At 34.0% G+C, this 15829-nt stretch overlaps 1 protein-coding gene across 4 annotated transcripts in view; it reads left to right on the top strand.

Moving 5' to 3' along the window:
* Positions 1 to 15829, top strand: part of CTNNA3 (catenin alpha 3) — a 1445036-nt gene that overhangs the window by 347682 nt on the left and 1081525 nt on the right. The gene's annotated exons all lie outside the window — the stretch shown is intronic.

The following is a 15829-nucleotide window of genomic DNA, read 5'->3' as shown; positions in this document are numbered from 1 at the left end:
ACCTGTATGTACTCTTTAGTGAAATGGCTAATCATGTTTTTTGCCAATTTCATAATTAGATTGTTTGTATTTTGTTGTTAATTATTGCGAGTCTTTTTTTTTTTTTTTTAGACTCCTTGGGGTTTTCTCCATAGATATTCATGTCATGTACAAATTGATACAGTTTTATTTCTTTTTAAAGTGGTATGCCCTTTACTTCTTTTCATGCCTTATTGTACTGGTTAGAAGTTCTAGCATTATGTTGAATAAGTGTGGTGAGATCTGATACCCTTGCCTTTTTGGCGATCTGACTAGGAAAACATTTAGTCTTTCACCATTAAGTATGATGTTAGCTTTCATTATTTTGTAGATTTCTTAAAAATAAGGTATAGACAGTTTCCTACTTTTATGAGAATTTATTGACTTATTTATTTATTTAAATCATGAATAAGTATTGAATTTTGGCAGAAATATGCCTTTTCGGCATCAGTTGATATGATCATGTGGTTTTCTCTTTAGTCTGTTAATATAGGAGATTGCATTGATTTTCAAATATCAAACTAACCTTGCATTTATGGAATAAACCTTACTTGATTACAGTGTATAATTCTTTTTATATATTGCTGAATTCTATTTGTCAATGTTTGGTTAGGAATATTTATTCCTCTAGTGGTGAAGCATATGAGTTCTTGTTTATGGGCATGCTTTCTCAATCTATAGGAATAAGACTCATTTCATGTCATTAACTATTTGGTCTTCTCTCCTCCCTTCTCTTTCATCACTTCCCTTTTAGACTAACATGTTCTTTGCATTTTTTTATGCAGAGCCACTTAACCATTCTTCTTAGTTGCATCTACTTTATCTGATCTTGCTTTTCTTTCTTTACTCTAAAAGGCTTATTTTAGTATTTTTCCAAATATAGACAGCTTGTACTCTAATAGAAATTCTGGTATAAGTGAGTGAAAGTGTAATTTTCCACTGTCTCATTAAACCACTAGTGATAATAAAAATGGCGTTGAGTCAAGAAGATTAATAATAGTACGGTGCACTGTTTAAGCTGATGGTATGATAATAATAAGTTACCCTAAGATGCCAAAGTTTATAAGTCCTATGTTATAATAAGAACATTTACAAAAACAATATTGATAAGGTAAACAGAAACCTATCACGTATAAAGAAATAAATCCAAGTCTATGTGATTGGATTACTTGGTTATAAAAAGAAGAATAATGAATGGAAAAATGCACATATATTTAAATACATACATACATATATATGTCTGCATACATATGTCATACCATAAGGCATGAATGAAATATTACCTGTGTTCTGATAATAATTGTTAATGACAACTAACATTTATTTGATGCCCTGTGCTAGGTGATTTACTTATTATCATGTAATCATTAGACTAATTCTGTAAGTCACTACTGTTAAAATTCCAGGAGAAAGAATTGACAACCACTTTGTAGTTGAACCAGTGATTGGACTGAGACAAGCTGACTCCAGAGCCTCTACTTTACACAGTTTCCTTTAGTATCCAGTTGATTCATTTATTCAATAGTATTTATTTAGCTTCTATTATGCACCTGGCATTGCAAAAGATGTGGACGTGAGGATGAACTGACAAGACATATTCCATGCTCTTTTGAAGCCAGTAGCCTAGTGATGACACAGACATAAAATAATAGTCTCCAAAGTTAATATATAATTAAAAATTGGGATAGAAATGAAAGAAATGTAGAGGTTGCTTAAGAAAAAGACCCACTTTGAAATTAGTTGAGGAGAGATGATATGCAAAGCCTCTCTATATTAGAGGCTTAAAGGATAAGTAGATTTTAGCCAGGAGAAGTGGGAGGTGAAAAAGAGAAAACACATTCCATAATTGTTTATACAGATACCCAGCAGTGGGAAATACCTCAATGCTCATGAAGATCTGAGAGAAGGCCAGAGTGACTTCATTCCTGACACTGAAGAAAATGTCGTGTGGGCTGAGGCGAGCAAGGCAGGGATCATGCTAGGCCTCACAGCTCATACTCACAATTTGGAATTTTAAATGCAGTGGGTACAGAATTGAAGGGGGTTAGGAATGACAGGTGGACTACTGCAAAGGCCTTGTAGGGAGTTTGTGTAATGAAAAAAGTAGGACTAAGTGACTTCTATGCTTATCCATTGAAGCTAAAAATTTCTTCTGTATTTTATTCTAGAAATCCCCTAGCATCCGAGGGCTTTTCCTTTTCTCACAATACCTTGATTTAATCTTTGTAGTGCTAGTAACTCGAAGGCAAAGCTCTTATTGGATTTGTAATCCAATGAGAAATACAGCCCTCACATATGTGCCTGGCTTAATGATTCCTGCCGAGGTTGAATTGTGAGATGTTATCCATCTCCTCTCTGAAATATGAATTCTAGTTTAGTGGAATTTGTTGCCTGTAGGGAGCTGGCAATATCACTTTTGGTATGACTATTTTTTAAAGCCCATCGATATATACATATTTTAAGATGGAAACCAATAGAATGCGTGTTATTTATATATTCAGCTACGTGGTTGTAATTACATGCTAACCTTTTACTATTATCATAAAAGTTATCAAGCATTCATAAATAAGCTTACAAATCATGTAGGTTTATTTACCGTTTAAATAAAATATTGATATGTATTTATATTTTTACATACTTATTCATTTAATGTATTTAGAAATCAAAGTTTTTATTAAGAATTTAATTCAGGTTTGGCTGTTATTTAGCAAATCATATTTTATAACAAATACCACCTTTTTCCCTGAAAGGTGATAGACAAAACAAAATGGTTGACAAATAGAATCTATTTTATATGTTCCTTAAATACTTTTATATTGCATTTTCCTTCTTATTTCTGATAGGCAACTCTAAAATCCATAATTTTTAAACATAGTTTACCTATGAGAAAAACCAGTAACACTCTGAAAGCAGAAAACATGCCATACCTTAATGGCACAAAATACAAAGCAACTTTATCTTTTGTGGCAGTTAATTAGTTCATTGCAGGAAATGGTGTCTTGCTAGCAAATGAAAGGTAAAAGATACTTTATTCCACCTCTTTTTAAAGCCAGGAGTAAAAAAATATATAGATTTCCACTATTAATTCATATGAATACTTCTGGTGTTTTAATTTGACAAAGTGGGGGTTAGAAAGATCATTGTAGTCAGAGAAACTTGGGTTTAAAATCTAACTCTGATATTTACTTTCTTTATTCCCGGAAGCAGGTTTCTCAAACTGTCTGAAATCCAATTTTCCAATCTTAAATAAAGAGATAAGCAAATTATGTAGTCGTTTTGATGATGACGAAATATAAAATATGTAAAACTTATTTTCAATCCTAGTTTCATATTATGATCAACTGGAGAACCTCAAAAAGCCAAGGCCCCACCTCTGACAATTAAATCAGAATCGCTGGGGGCAGCAGGCATGCATCAGAATGTTTTAGAAAAGATCCCTGGGGATTTTATTGTGTAGCTAGAATGAAAACTGCTGCTGTAAAAGCATAAGAACAAGTGCCTTGCTTATGGTAGGCACATTATAAATGTAACTTCCATTCTCTTCCTTTTATAAGCTAGTTGCCTTCAATTTATATAAAACATCCCTTCTGGAAAGATAAGCCATAGCTATATATAAGGTATACAGAAAGATAGGAAGAGATATAGTAATTCCTTTTGGAAAAATATAATAAATGGAAGTCATTTTATATGGAATTGTGAGTAGCCCGTTCTCTTTTAGAGTTAAATGTTAAAATTTGATTTAGCTTATATATCAACAGAAATTTAAATAAAAATGTGAAATTATAATAGTGGGAAGCATAGATGAATATATACAGTAATTTATCATGTACCAATGCTTAAATTTTATAATAAATGGATTTAGAATTATTTGTCATTTCTTAAGTTGCCATTGTTATTCTCATTTCATCCAATTGAATTATGAAAAGAATCCCCATATTGGTCATAAATTATGACATTGAAAATAAAATATACTTTTCCTAATTTATTGATTTTTAACCATGGTGTTATCCTTCCTTCCATTGTAACAGGTTCATAATCCTCAGGTGAATTTTGACTCATTTTTCTCCTATCAAGTATAATCAATTACTAAAATCTGCAGTTTCTTCTTGTTCCAGATATAATTGAATACTTTTCAAACTTGACTATATCGAAACCTTGTCTTCCAGGGAGGTGCATCTGGGAGCCATTAGACTAGAGAGCTAAAAGATGAAGCCGAAGGAAAGAGTCCAGGTCTGCTCCCCGACTCCTTTCAAACAGCAGCTCTGCTTTTTAGTCATGTTAAGGTTCTGCGTATATGTGTTCTGATATGTGTTATATGTTAGGGTTTATGTGAAAAAAGATTCTTTTGCTAAAAAGAAAGTTTGACAAATGCTCAGACTCAGAATATAAACTCTTACAATATGGAACGAAGCTAAAGAGCACATCAGAGTGAGAAAGGAAAAAATGTTAAGTCGTGTCTTCAGACTTTCTCTTGGAGAAGGAATTGTCTTTGTTAAGAAAGTACTTGATAAATGACTTGAGTGGCAGACTGCAATTAGAATGGACGACAAAAAATTTGTGAACAGGAGATAAATGAAGCACAAAAGAGAAAGTTGAACTGCTTTTGCAGTTTAGGGGAGAGTGGAGCAGGGAGGAAAGGATTTGGGGGAAGAAAGGACAGACCAAAAGGGGATACTATAGTGACCTAGTGGAATGGCTTTAATGACTTTGAAGAACAAGAATTTTTAAAGGATAATCTTAAATATGCTTTAAACGATGTAAATTTTCTTCCTCAAACTTTCAATGAAGTTTACTAAACACCAAGTTTTATTTTGTGTAAATCATGGAAAAGGGCTGATTTCTATATGTAGGTGCTGTTTTGCAGAATGCTGTGATAATTCATAAACTGGACTGCAGAAGCTAAAATATGTGCCTGAGCATATACGTCTCTAATGATTTGCAGAGACCTTGGGAAGAGCATCAGGCTTTATATAAGTCAAGGAAAGGGAGTTTGAACTACTTATTATCTGAAATGAAAAGAGAAGGACAACTCTAGCTGATCAGTTAAAGGTTCTATGAGGAAGATAAGCTTGTTTTTTTATTGATCATCTGAATAAAGTCTCTTTTCTTGTTCATAAACCTACTTAAAGTCAACTGTTCACTTAAATTTTCCCATGTGATATTTGGTGTGTGATTGTTAATAACTCTCTCCCTTGTTTTCTGAAATAATAAATAAAATATGTTACCTGATTTTTCTTTGATGCACCAAAAAAATCACACTATGATGGAAAATTTCATGATATAATTCTCCTGTGCTTCTACATACTCACAGATAAAATTTAAACAAAAAAGGCAAAATGACATTGAGGATTCTCTCTAGTGTTCTGTATCCCTGGTTGAGTTATTTTGGGGAAATATTCAAATAAAGCCCTTTCCTCTTGCTTTGTTCAGACAGTAAACATATTAGAAAAACAAAGCAAGTCGTATCAGCAACATGGTCTTAAAAAGATAGGAAAATAAACTTTAATTAAAAAAAAGACATAAAATATCATTTTAATTTTTAAAAGTGACTGGAATAAAAGAATTTGTGTTTTGAAGACAGACCTGAGAGTTGGCCATCTGTGCATCACAGAAAAAATTTCATTAGGTTTTTTTGTTTGTTTTGAAGATGTATATAATATAGAGCTGGAACTTGGGTGTTGAGTTACCTGCTGATATCATTTATGAAATAGGAAAAAGGCTAGCCATGTAGATTGAAAGTGAATTTCAAGTAAATCTTTTCTTTATTTTTCTCTTCATACCAAATCTCAAAATAAGGTTGATAAATCTGCCAAACATGATGTGTTGTGGGCCTCTTTACATCTCCTGGTAATGCAGTGCATGCAGATAATGGAATCTGTCCATAGCCTTATTACCCTATTTATCACTGGTTTTGAGCTAGTAAAGTCTCACAAGTTTTGCATTATGCAGCATCATTTGAAAGCGAGTGTTCTTATGTTTTTGAGGACATCTAATAATCTCAACTTTGATATTGTTGTGGATCTTTTTGACTCTATTTTCTAGTTTAGAATCTCAAATTTGAAATGGTTTAATAATTGAATTCATTTTGCTTTGGAGCATCTCCAAGATAGTTACTTTGTAGGATGAGGGGCAGTTGCATTAAAGTGGAGATGAAAATTTTGTTCCCCAAATAAATCAGTTACTTAGTATTTAAGCAAATAGCCAAAATGAATTCATATTCTGATTAAAATTAGCATTGATATATATGCTGATTTATTTATATTTATTCATTTTCTAAATAGTTAATCTCTTCAGTGAATTAAAGTTAATTTATTTCAGGCAAATTAAATGTAAGAACCTTATATTTGAAGTTTGCAAATCAAAATTTCATGTAACTTCTAAATACACCTTTTAAACATTCATAAGTTTAGCTTATTGAAAAAAAGAGATTGTTTGCTATTCAAAATTTAATTATTAAAAATAATTTTTTTCCCTGAGATTCATAATATTAAACACCGGCAATATGTTATTCAAAGGTATAAGTGATCTAAAGTAAATTGATCTTTTATAACCATTCTGTTGTCAGTATTTTTTGATTAAATCTTTTTGATAATTTGATTTAGTGAAGCCATTTTGAATAAATGTACAATGAAATATTTTGATGTATATTATCAGGGATAATGCCAATAATGTATTTAAATTATAAATAAAAGTGCTGTATCATTTGTTTCCTAATTCTCAAACTCAGAAAAAACGTGTTACCAAAATGCCATAATAGATTGACAGCATATTACACCCAAAAAGGTGTCAATGAGTTTGGTCAGAGACAAGATCTACATTCTCTTGATATTAACTGTGGGCCAGCCACTGTGCTGGGCATCTTACATACTTTCCTTAATTTGATTTTCACAGAGAATTCTCAACTCTAGCATTTACTATGTGGTGTTGGGCTAGCTGTTTACCATCTTCACATAAAAAGCAGTTGTTTTTAACAGGAGATTAGTCCTTAATTTAGAAGTTTATACAATACCCAGTGCATGTAAACAATAGTTATTCAATAAATCAATGTTGAATTAAAAAAAAAAAGTTTCATATTACCATCACTCTTCTGACTTTCTGCACAAATTATTCTTCTTTAACTCATGGTTGAGGAAGAAAAGTTCTGTTTTCAAGGTATGATTGTTCCTTGCACCTTGTGACAACTCACTGAGATATATTCATGTGGAAAATAAGCAAACATCATATTGCCTGAGAGTAAACTGGGGATATTGTATGGGTTTTTGTGTTGAGTATTTACTTTCTAAAGCATGTTTTTTTGTCAGGCCTTTGCTTTTCTTGCTTTCACGTTACCTGAATGTTAACAATGGCTATAGTAGAGGGCTGAATTAGGATTTTCAATTAGCCATAAGGACAATTTACCATTTAAAGAATCAATTTAGGCTTTATTTTTCATTATTTAATATGCTGAAAATTAGAGAAGCCAAAATGTGAAACACAGGAAATTTAGCTTAAAAGTATAAACTATTCATTAAACACCCAGTTTTTACAGCTACAATAGAAGTCCTATTGCGGATTTGTTCCATTTCTTGACAATAATACTCACTGCACGCTTTATTACAAATTACCCATAAATTTGTACATTGTTGGAGTACTTAAATCTTTTCCCAGAAGATTTTGGCCTCTGGTCTCATTAGCTGTCATATCAAAGTGGAAAGAGCAGTGCATTGGATGAGGCAAACTTGGCATGGTATGTTTGTCAGTAAATGTGTCTTTTCTGAATATTATTTATTTATCCTAATTGGGTGTTAGAGATGTTTTTCTGAAGAAGGAATTACAGTGAGGACAAGCCTGCATTTTCAGGCAAGCTAGGATTGAATTTGGGGGAATCAAAGTCATTTTATCAAAGTCATATTATTTAGTAAAGGAAAACTTGTGCTTCCACCTGCTCCAATTTATACCAGGTTTTGAAATTGTCATGTTACTCACGTGTGAATGACACTGGAAGCAGAGAGCCAGCATTCTCCTGCTGTGATGGGTGGGCACCCACTGGAGAAGCATATCTGTCATTCAGGACAGGGAGAATGCTGGCTATTCAGGAAATATGATATTTCCTCATCCTAAAGTTGCATTTGTTTTTAAGAAGATGTCTGAGTGGAATTAGAATATCAGTTTATTAATTCTGGAAACAATGTGGGAGGATTTTGTGTGGAGGTATGTCCTGAAGCCAATGTTTTTCCAATGGGATTTTTCTATTTTTGCTGGTTCACAGATAGACTTCTCTATCCTATGTTTTCTCTTCATTATAAAAACTATGTATCTCACGCCACTGAATTGTATGACTTTCTATTACTATTTTGTCTGTTCACATGTCAGTAATTTTACATTGAAAAGTAAGTGTTCCACTGATATGTAGTACTTTTGATTCTTACAGATTTCTTTCTATATAAAAAATCTTCCTGGTCACCCCAGCCCTTTTAGTCAATAAACCATTATTGAGCTTTCTCAAGCTTCCCAAAAGCATTAACAAGAAAATTAAATGTCAGTCCATTTGCTGATACCACTTTGCACATCAATAATGTAAATGCTATATGATGTTAGACAACTAAGTTCACAAACTCATCCTAGAAAAAGTGCTACATACCTCATTGCTGAATATCACTATGGTCCCCTTCCAAGTACTCCCCTTGGGAAGCTATGCAAGGATGCCAGCGCCTAGTCCACCCTGCAAAACGATTTTGGAACTCTTTTTCTGGAATGGCCATCAGAGCTGTTGTCGTATTATCCTTGGTGTCCTGAATGTCATCCACATGTCTTCTTTTCAATATGTCCTTTATCTTTAGGTAAAGAAACAAGTCATTGGGGGCCAGATCAATTGAATAGGGAGGATGTTCCAATACAGTTACTTGTTTACTGGCTAAAAACTCACTCACAGACAGTGCAGTATGAGCTGGTACATTGTCGTAATCCAAGAGTCATGAATTGTTGGCAAAAAGTTCAGGTCGTCTAACTTTTTCACACAGCCTTTTCAGCACTTCCAAATAGTAAACTTGGGTAACTGCCAAGTTGGTACAAATTCATAATGAATAATCCATCTGATATCAAAAAAGTTAGCAACATCATTGCAACAAGTTCGTGAACCTAAATGTCAGCCCTTGTATATGATAAATAAGATATAGCTCTCTTAAAATTAACATTTTTCCATCAAAACACTGAAGAAAATTTTTGTTTGAGCCTTTCACATTCTGGGCCCTTTTTGCAGATATGGCTTAGTAGGAGTTTTTAATCTTTTTCCCCAGTGGCAAGAGCAAGATGTAGAATAATATTTAAATTTACTCATAAAAATTCAATTTGAAATGGCTTAATGTACTTAGTACATTGGTAAAGCTAAGATTGGAATATGTCCATTGTAGGTCAGCCCTAAGATTCTGTTATCATGTCTGCTACTGACTTTTAATTTTTCCAACTCAAAATATTTCCTGGCAACCCAAGTGTATTGTAGAGATAGAGGTTTTAGAGAACTCTCAGATTTTCCTGGTTTCTTAGAAGTAATATGTAGGAGTCTAAAATATTCTGTGTCTGCATTTTACATTTTTCATTGTTAAATAATTACCTGTTCAAAAATAATGGAACACAAGTCAAACAAATAACTCTTAAGGCCCCACCATTCCTATCTTGCAGTGGATTCTTCTAGTATAAATATCCTTAAATCTTTCAGCACATCATTGGATTCATGTCAATATGTGCAGCTGGTAGTATTTTCTTGTAGCTGTTCTCACTCAATATTTAAATGTAGTGGGTCTTAGTTGATTTTACTGTTATGGTAAAATACTTGGATGTACAAGGCTTTTGTCCTTTTGTCTTTGCTTCAGCAGCACCACCTGCTTGTTCCTGTGCTTCTGAACAATAGGAGAAAATTAACAGCCCTCTTGTTCTGTGATAGGATAAGAATGCCCCCTCTCTCCAAACTTATTCTTTCTTGCTCTTTTCCATATCACGAAATGGCCCTATCATCAACAAACGGATGAAAATTTGGGATTGATCCTTGAGTTCTTCTTTTCTTCATCCCATGTTAATTTATCATTAAATACTGAGGACTCCACCTACAAAACATATCCTGAGGGCTACTTCCTTCCTTCTGAACCACCATGGTAATCTAAATCACCGTCATCTCTTGCCAATTTTACTGAAATAGCCCTCCAACTGATTTCTCTGCTTTTGCATTTGTTTTCCATATAGTAGCTACATAGATGAACATTTTCAGTCCACCAGATCTTCTCTTACTTAAACCATTCAATGATTTCACAGGGCACATATTATAAAATCAAAATTCCTTACCAAGGCTTAGAAGGTCCTCTATGATTCGGCCTCACTGATTTATTTTAATATACCTAACAACACTCTCTCCTTTTCCAAGTTCTCTCCAACCCCACTGGCAGATTTCAGTTCCCTGAGCAAGCTGGCCCTTTGCCTTCGTAAGGACTCTACATTAAATCTCATCCTTGGGATGCATGGATTGGAATTGATCATCTGTGGTATGGCAAGAATTTGTCTATGTGGTAATAAGGTGGACCTTTGAATGCTGACATTCTCTCAAGTCTCCCCAAAGTATAAAAGCCAGGAAGCTCGCAGTTGGTGAATTTCTTACTCTGTGTTGACTTAAAACATGGGCAATGTCCAAGTGGAAAAAGACACCATTTGTATCTTTGTTATATATATAATTTCCTTTGTACCACTTGTTTGATGCTTAGATAGTGAAAGGAAATGAAAGCAACCTTAAGCTCAACCTAAGCCATTATTACCAAGTTTTCAAACCCTGTACCTTCAGGTCTGGCGTAGTTCAACTCTTCTCCCACATTTTCTCATAGTTGTCTTGTTATAAATATCACATCCGCAGGAAGGACTTCTCTAACACCCAGTCTGAAGCAGTCACTCAATCATTCTGTTGCATTACCCTGTTTTCCATATTCTATCTGATACTTAAACAGTTTTGATGTTTTTCTTGTTTGTCTATTTGTTTAGATATCAATCCATTCATTCACCCATCCATCCATTCACTGTCTTCCTTCACAAGAATATAATCTCCAAGAGAGTGAGGACCTAAGTGTCTTATTCATTACTGTATCTCTAGCACCTAGTACAGTGCATATAATAAATATTCAGGAAATATTTGTTGAATGAATTTTTTAACAATTTCAATTGTTAAATAATTTCTCTTCCTGGGATATTTAAATATAAAAAAGTTAGAATATTGCTGCTGTGACATTAGGAGATTCTGGAACTAAAGATTGAGTTGTGGTTTGTGTTTCCATTCTATATAAATAAATTATCCTGTTGAATCTAATTTTGATTAACAAAAGTTCATGACTAAGGATTTATTTTCTCTCAAATCAGATTTTCTGTACACTAACAGGAAAATAAATTCAGGGATAAAAGTTTTAAGGTTCTCTGAATAAAATAAAAATAAATTAGTTCTATAGGAATTGAAAAAGGAAGTGGACTCCTTTGTTTTCTAACTGATGCTGTATTGTGACAAGGGTACTTTTACTATTAAATGACATAACAGCAGAGACTTTTTTTGTGTTCTAGTAATTTTTGACCTAGTCTGAGTTATCTTAGAATTACTGTGAAAGGGATGCCCCCAGGAGCCTTATCTACTAGGTACAAATTCTGAACATTTTGTGTGAGACAGCTACTACCTTCAGTGAAAGGAATTCAAAGATATTAGGGCAAGACATTCTCAAGAAATTCATAATAGAGCAGAAAGACACATAGACAACTAATCATGATGTCGTATGATGTGTTTTCTTCATGCGAAGTTTAAATGCTGTGGGAAAGTAGATGATGAATTGACAAATACTGCTTAGGGGCTTTGGAGAAGTCTTCACAGGGCAATGCTTGTTTTAATGATGTCTTTGTTTTGTATATTACCTGAGGAAATAACTGGAGACTCTTAAAGAATAGAATATCTTTCATAATCCAAATAAATTTTTTCTAACGGTGGGATTTTGGTTAACTGATAATGAATGGAACAGGTTTTTTCATAGATAAGTCTTCCCCAGTGCCCTTCCAATCATAAGGGCCAGTTTCAGATACTGCAGGTCCTAGTAACTTCCTGATGATGTTAACCATCTGGCCCATCCACCCCTTAGTCCTGCTTTTATTTTGATGTTATTGAAAAAAGTAATAGTCATTCTTTTATATATTTTGATGCTTACCTAATTGATACAATATCAGATTGTAGAGAAATGCAGTTGATATCTGAAAGGTTGACCTACACAGCTTCAATATTAGTAAACTAAGAAGAATTAGTGTTCTCACATTTTGTTTTTTCGTTTTTTGTACTTCTGAGCTCAGCACTGAACCAAACTTAAAATTGCCTGGGGACCAGAAAAAAAGAGGCACTAAATAAGGGGCAAAAAGAGCAAAACAAAAGAAGAAAAATAGAATTGTAGAGTAAAATGTACTGTTTTGATTCAAAAGCCTGCATGTAATAAAGACCAGGATATGATGAGAACAAAAATATCTTGCTTTTCTCATTTATCTCAATTTATTCTTAGAGCTGGTCATCTCATGCTGTTACCTCCAACAGGAATTTTGAAGAGCTGGTGTTGTTTGACCTTGGAAGCAAAAAATATGTATGTGCTGTAGTGTAATATTTATTTAGTTGGCAAACATGCAGAATAGTTAGTGCTGGATACTGTTTTGATAGCATTGCATGTCATTTAATCCTTATAACCATCTCTGAGGTAGGTACTATTATTCCATTTTTTTCAGGTGAGAAAACCGAGGCAGAGAGAGGTTAAATAACTTGTCCAAGGTCACCCATTGATTTGCTCCAGAACCCACAATCTCAAACTCCAGGCTCTTTTGCATTCTCAGTGTTGCATTCATTTAAATCTACTTGAGTTGTATTAGTTTAAGGGGCTGCAAATTGCAATTTGAACAAGCAACAATTTGTCTTTTTTGTTTTTTAATTTGGCAAGGAGAAAGATTTAAATGGATGGATGGATGTGTGTGTGTGTGTGTGTGTGTGTGTGTGTATGTGTGTGTGTGCACATACATGACATTTTCCAGAATTTTCTGTATGTAAAATATTTTCTTTATAATTTGGGGAAATGGCCCAAATTGCCCATCTGATAAAAGCTCAGGAAAGTCTAACCTATGCAAACATCTTTCTTTTAAATTCCACAAATTCTGTGCTTTGCCATTCTACAGAATTACATAATTTAGAAGTCCAAAATAATTACCATCTGACCCTTTGGAATGATTTTGTTTATTCTTGAGAGGATATATGTAATGCTGTGATGTATGTGGCTATGATATGCATGGGAAGAGCTATGTGTACATTTTTATCTGAATGTTCATCTATATTTTCAAAGCAATGAGAATGTGAATGTGCTTTTTTTCCATGTCTATGCTTTTCTCCGAGAGATAGATATATAGATAGGTAGGTAGACAGACACTTAAAATAGTCTACGTTAGATCAGAAAATTAGTACTAAAGACTTCATTATCACTTGGATTTATCTTGATCTCAAAACAATGATATTCAGAGAAAGAACTCAAGTAATGTCTGCCCAGCAGTAAATTGAAATCCTTCTTTCTTCTCTCATTCATAGCTTGCTGGTATCCCTGGAAATAGAGCATATTGTGGGAACCCTAGTAAACCTGGAGCTCACCCTGCCCCTACCTAGTCTTAGTTCTAAATCTCAGGAGTGGCCTACTTTCCCTCCCTAAATGTCCTTATGCTGTGTGACATGGTAATGTTATGCAACCTGGGGGATGGAGGGGATTAGAGGAGTGGAAACTGCCTTGGGGCTGTAGCCACAGACTTTACTTTACTACCATTATAATTGTATTCCACTGGATCACTTAGGCAAGTCCTATGTGCCTGTAGGTTATCAAACTATAAACATATTGATAAAAACTTTGCAATTCACAAAGAGCTATGCAGTTAATGCAGAAGAGATAACTAAAGGTTTGTTTTTTCCTAAGCCCGGTTCTTCATCTAATGCTTTTATTCCAAGTCATTTTAACATTATTTCAATGCAACGTTAAAAGGCGGTATCTGATTAGTGTGTATAAGGGATGGGCGTGTGGGTGGAGCACCTGGATCCCCAGTGATTCAGTACAAGCGTCAGTAATTCACATGTGGGACATCTGACAGCACTCAAAATGTATTAGGCCAAAGAAGACATTTCCCACCCCCCCCCAAAAAAAAACACCCTCTCTGAAGTGGCATTTATTCCAAACCTTCAAAGTAGAATAAATCCACAATAAGATAAGAACCAAGAACTGCGAACAAATACTAGAGGTATTTGCTGGCTAAATATCTAAATACCTTTTTTTCACATTTGGTGACTTTTTCTCCTGTTAGTAATAGTGAATATACTTATAATGGGCATCATATGAAAAATACTCCCAGTTCAGTTCTCTTGTTATTAAGCTTTTAATTTCCTTCCTGCTCCCTCCACACCCCAACAAACAACTTTTGAGTTAACTGATGCCGGGGTATTGAGATAAAGGAGGATATGCTATGGAGGAAAGGGAAAGTACTACACTTGTCCTTTTGCCTTATCAGGAGGAAGTCCCAAGTACATGGAAAGGGGAAGTACAAGAAAAGCTCACTCCTTCCCAACTGAAGGATGTGGGAAGAAAGGAGACCTTAGAGGGAAAACACATAGGTCAGGGCACAGTGTACTCTTCCTTCCCTGGGGGCCTGATCACCAACTCATTGTGGCTTCAGAGATGTCCAGATGTGTGTGGAGGAGACAAAAATATTGGGTTGTTGGCTCATATCCCTGGGGACACCAGAGGGAGATGACCTCACAAGCGAAGGAAGACAGGTTTGCTGCCACTCTCTACACTGAGTAGTATTGGCCTTCTAATACCATGTTTCCCCGAAAATAAGACCTAGCTAGACCATCAGCTCTAATGCATCTTTTGGAGCAAAGATTATAGTAAAATAAGACCGGGTTTTATATAATACAGTATAAGACCGGGTATAATATAATATAGTATAGTATAATATAATATAATATAATATAATATAATATAATATAATATAATATAATATAATATATAATATAATATAATATATAATATAATATAATATATAATAATATAATATAATATAATATAATATAATATAATATAATATAATATAATATAATATAATGTGGGTCTATATAATATAATATAATACCGGGTCTTATATTAATTTTTGCTCCAAAAGATGCATTAGAGCTGATGGTCTGGCTAGGTCTTATTTTCAGGGAAACAGGGTCGACAAAGGCTTATCCCAAGGAATGATGGTCCTGGCCCATAGATTGGCAGTGATCTAACAGAGGCCTCAGTAACAGATGAAGTACTTGACTATCTCTGACTACAGTGAGCAAATACCATTTGAATGCTTGAATTTTCATTCAGAAATGTAGTCTTTTAGCTTGCACTCAGGCATCAATACAGGCACATGGAACAATTTTATTCTTTAATTTGATCAGCTAGGTTTTTCTAGTGGTAATTTTCTCTAAAGGAGCAATTTGGCATTTTAGGGGTGCTTTTGTTATTTGCTACCATGGGCTACAGTTTATTCTGCCACAGGGGTAATTAACTAAATGGTACTCCAGTGGATTAAAGGACTGGATATGTCTTTGATATATTCAAGTTACAAAAGGAATTGAGTTAGTAAGAGATGCACATGAATTTTTATAATATTTATAGTTGAAATCTCAAAATTGCTTCCTGTCATGCTAAAGCTCATTTTATTGCTAACAGGATTTTGGAAGCCAGCCATGGGAAGGGTGGTCAGTGCCTGGGCAGATAAAAGCAAA

Source organism: Rhinolophus sinicus, chromosome 15, assembly GCF_057876585.1.
Source record: "Rhinolophus sinicus isolate RSI-liver-muscle chromosome 15, RSI-T2T, whole genome shotgun sequence".
Taxonomy (NCBI): Eukaryota; Metazoa; Chordata; class Mammalia; order Chiroptera; family Rhinolophidae; genus Rhinolophus; species Rhinolophus sinicus.
This window is presented reverse-complemented; position numbering and strand designations above follow the sequence as displayed.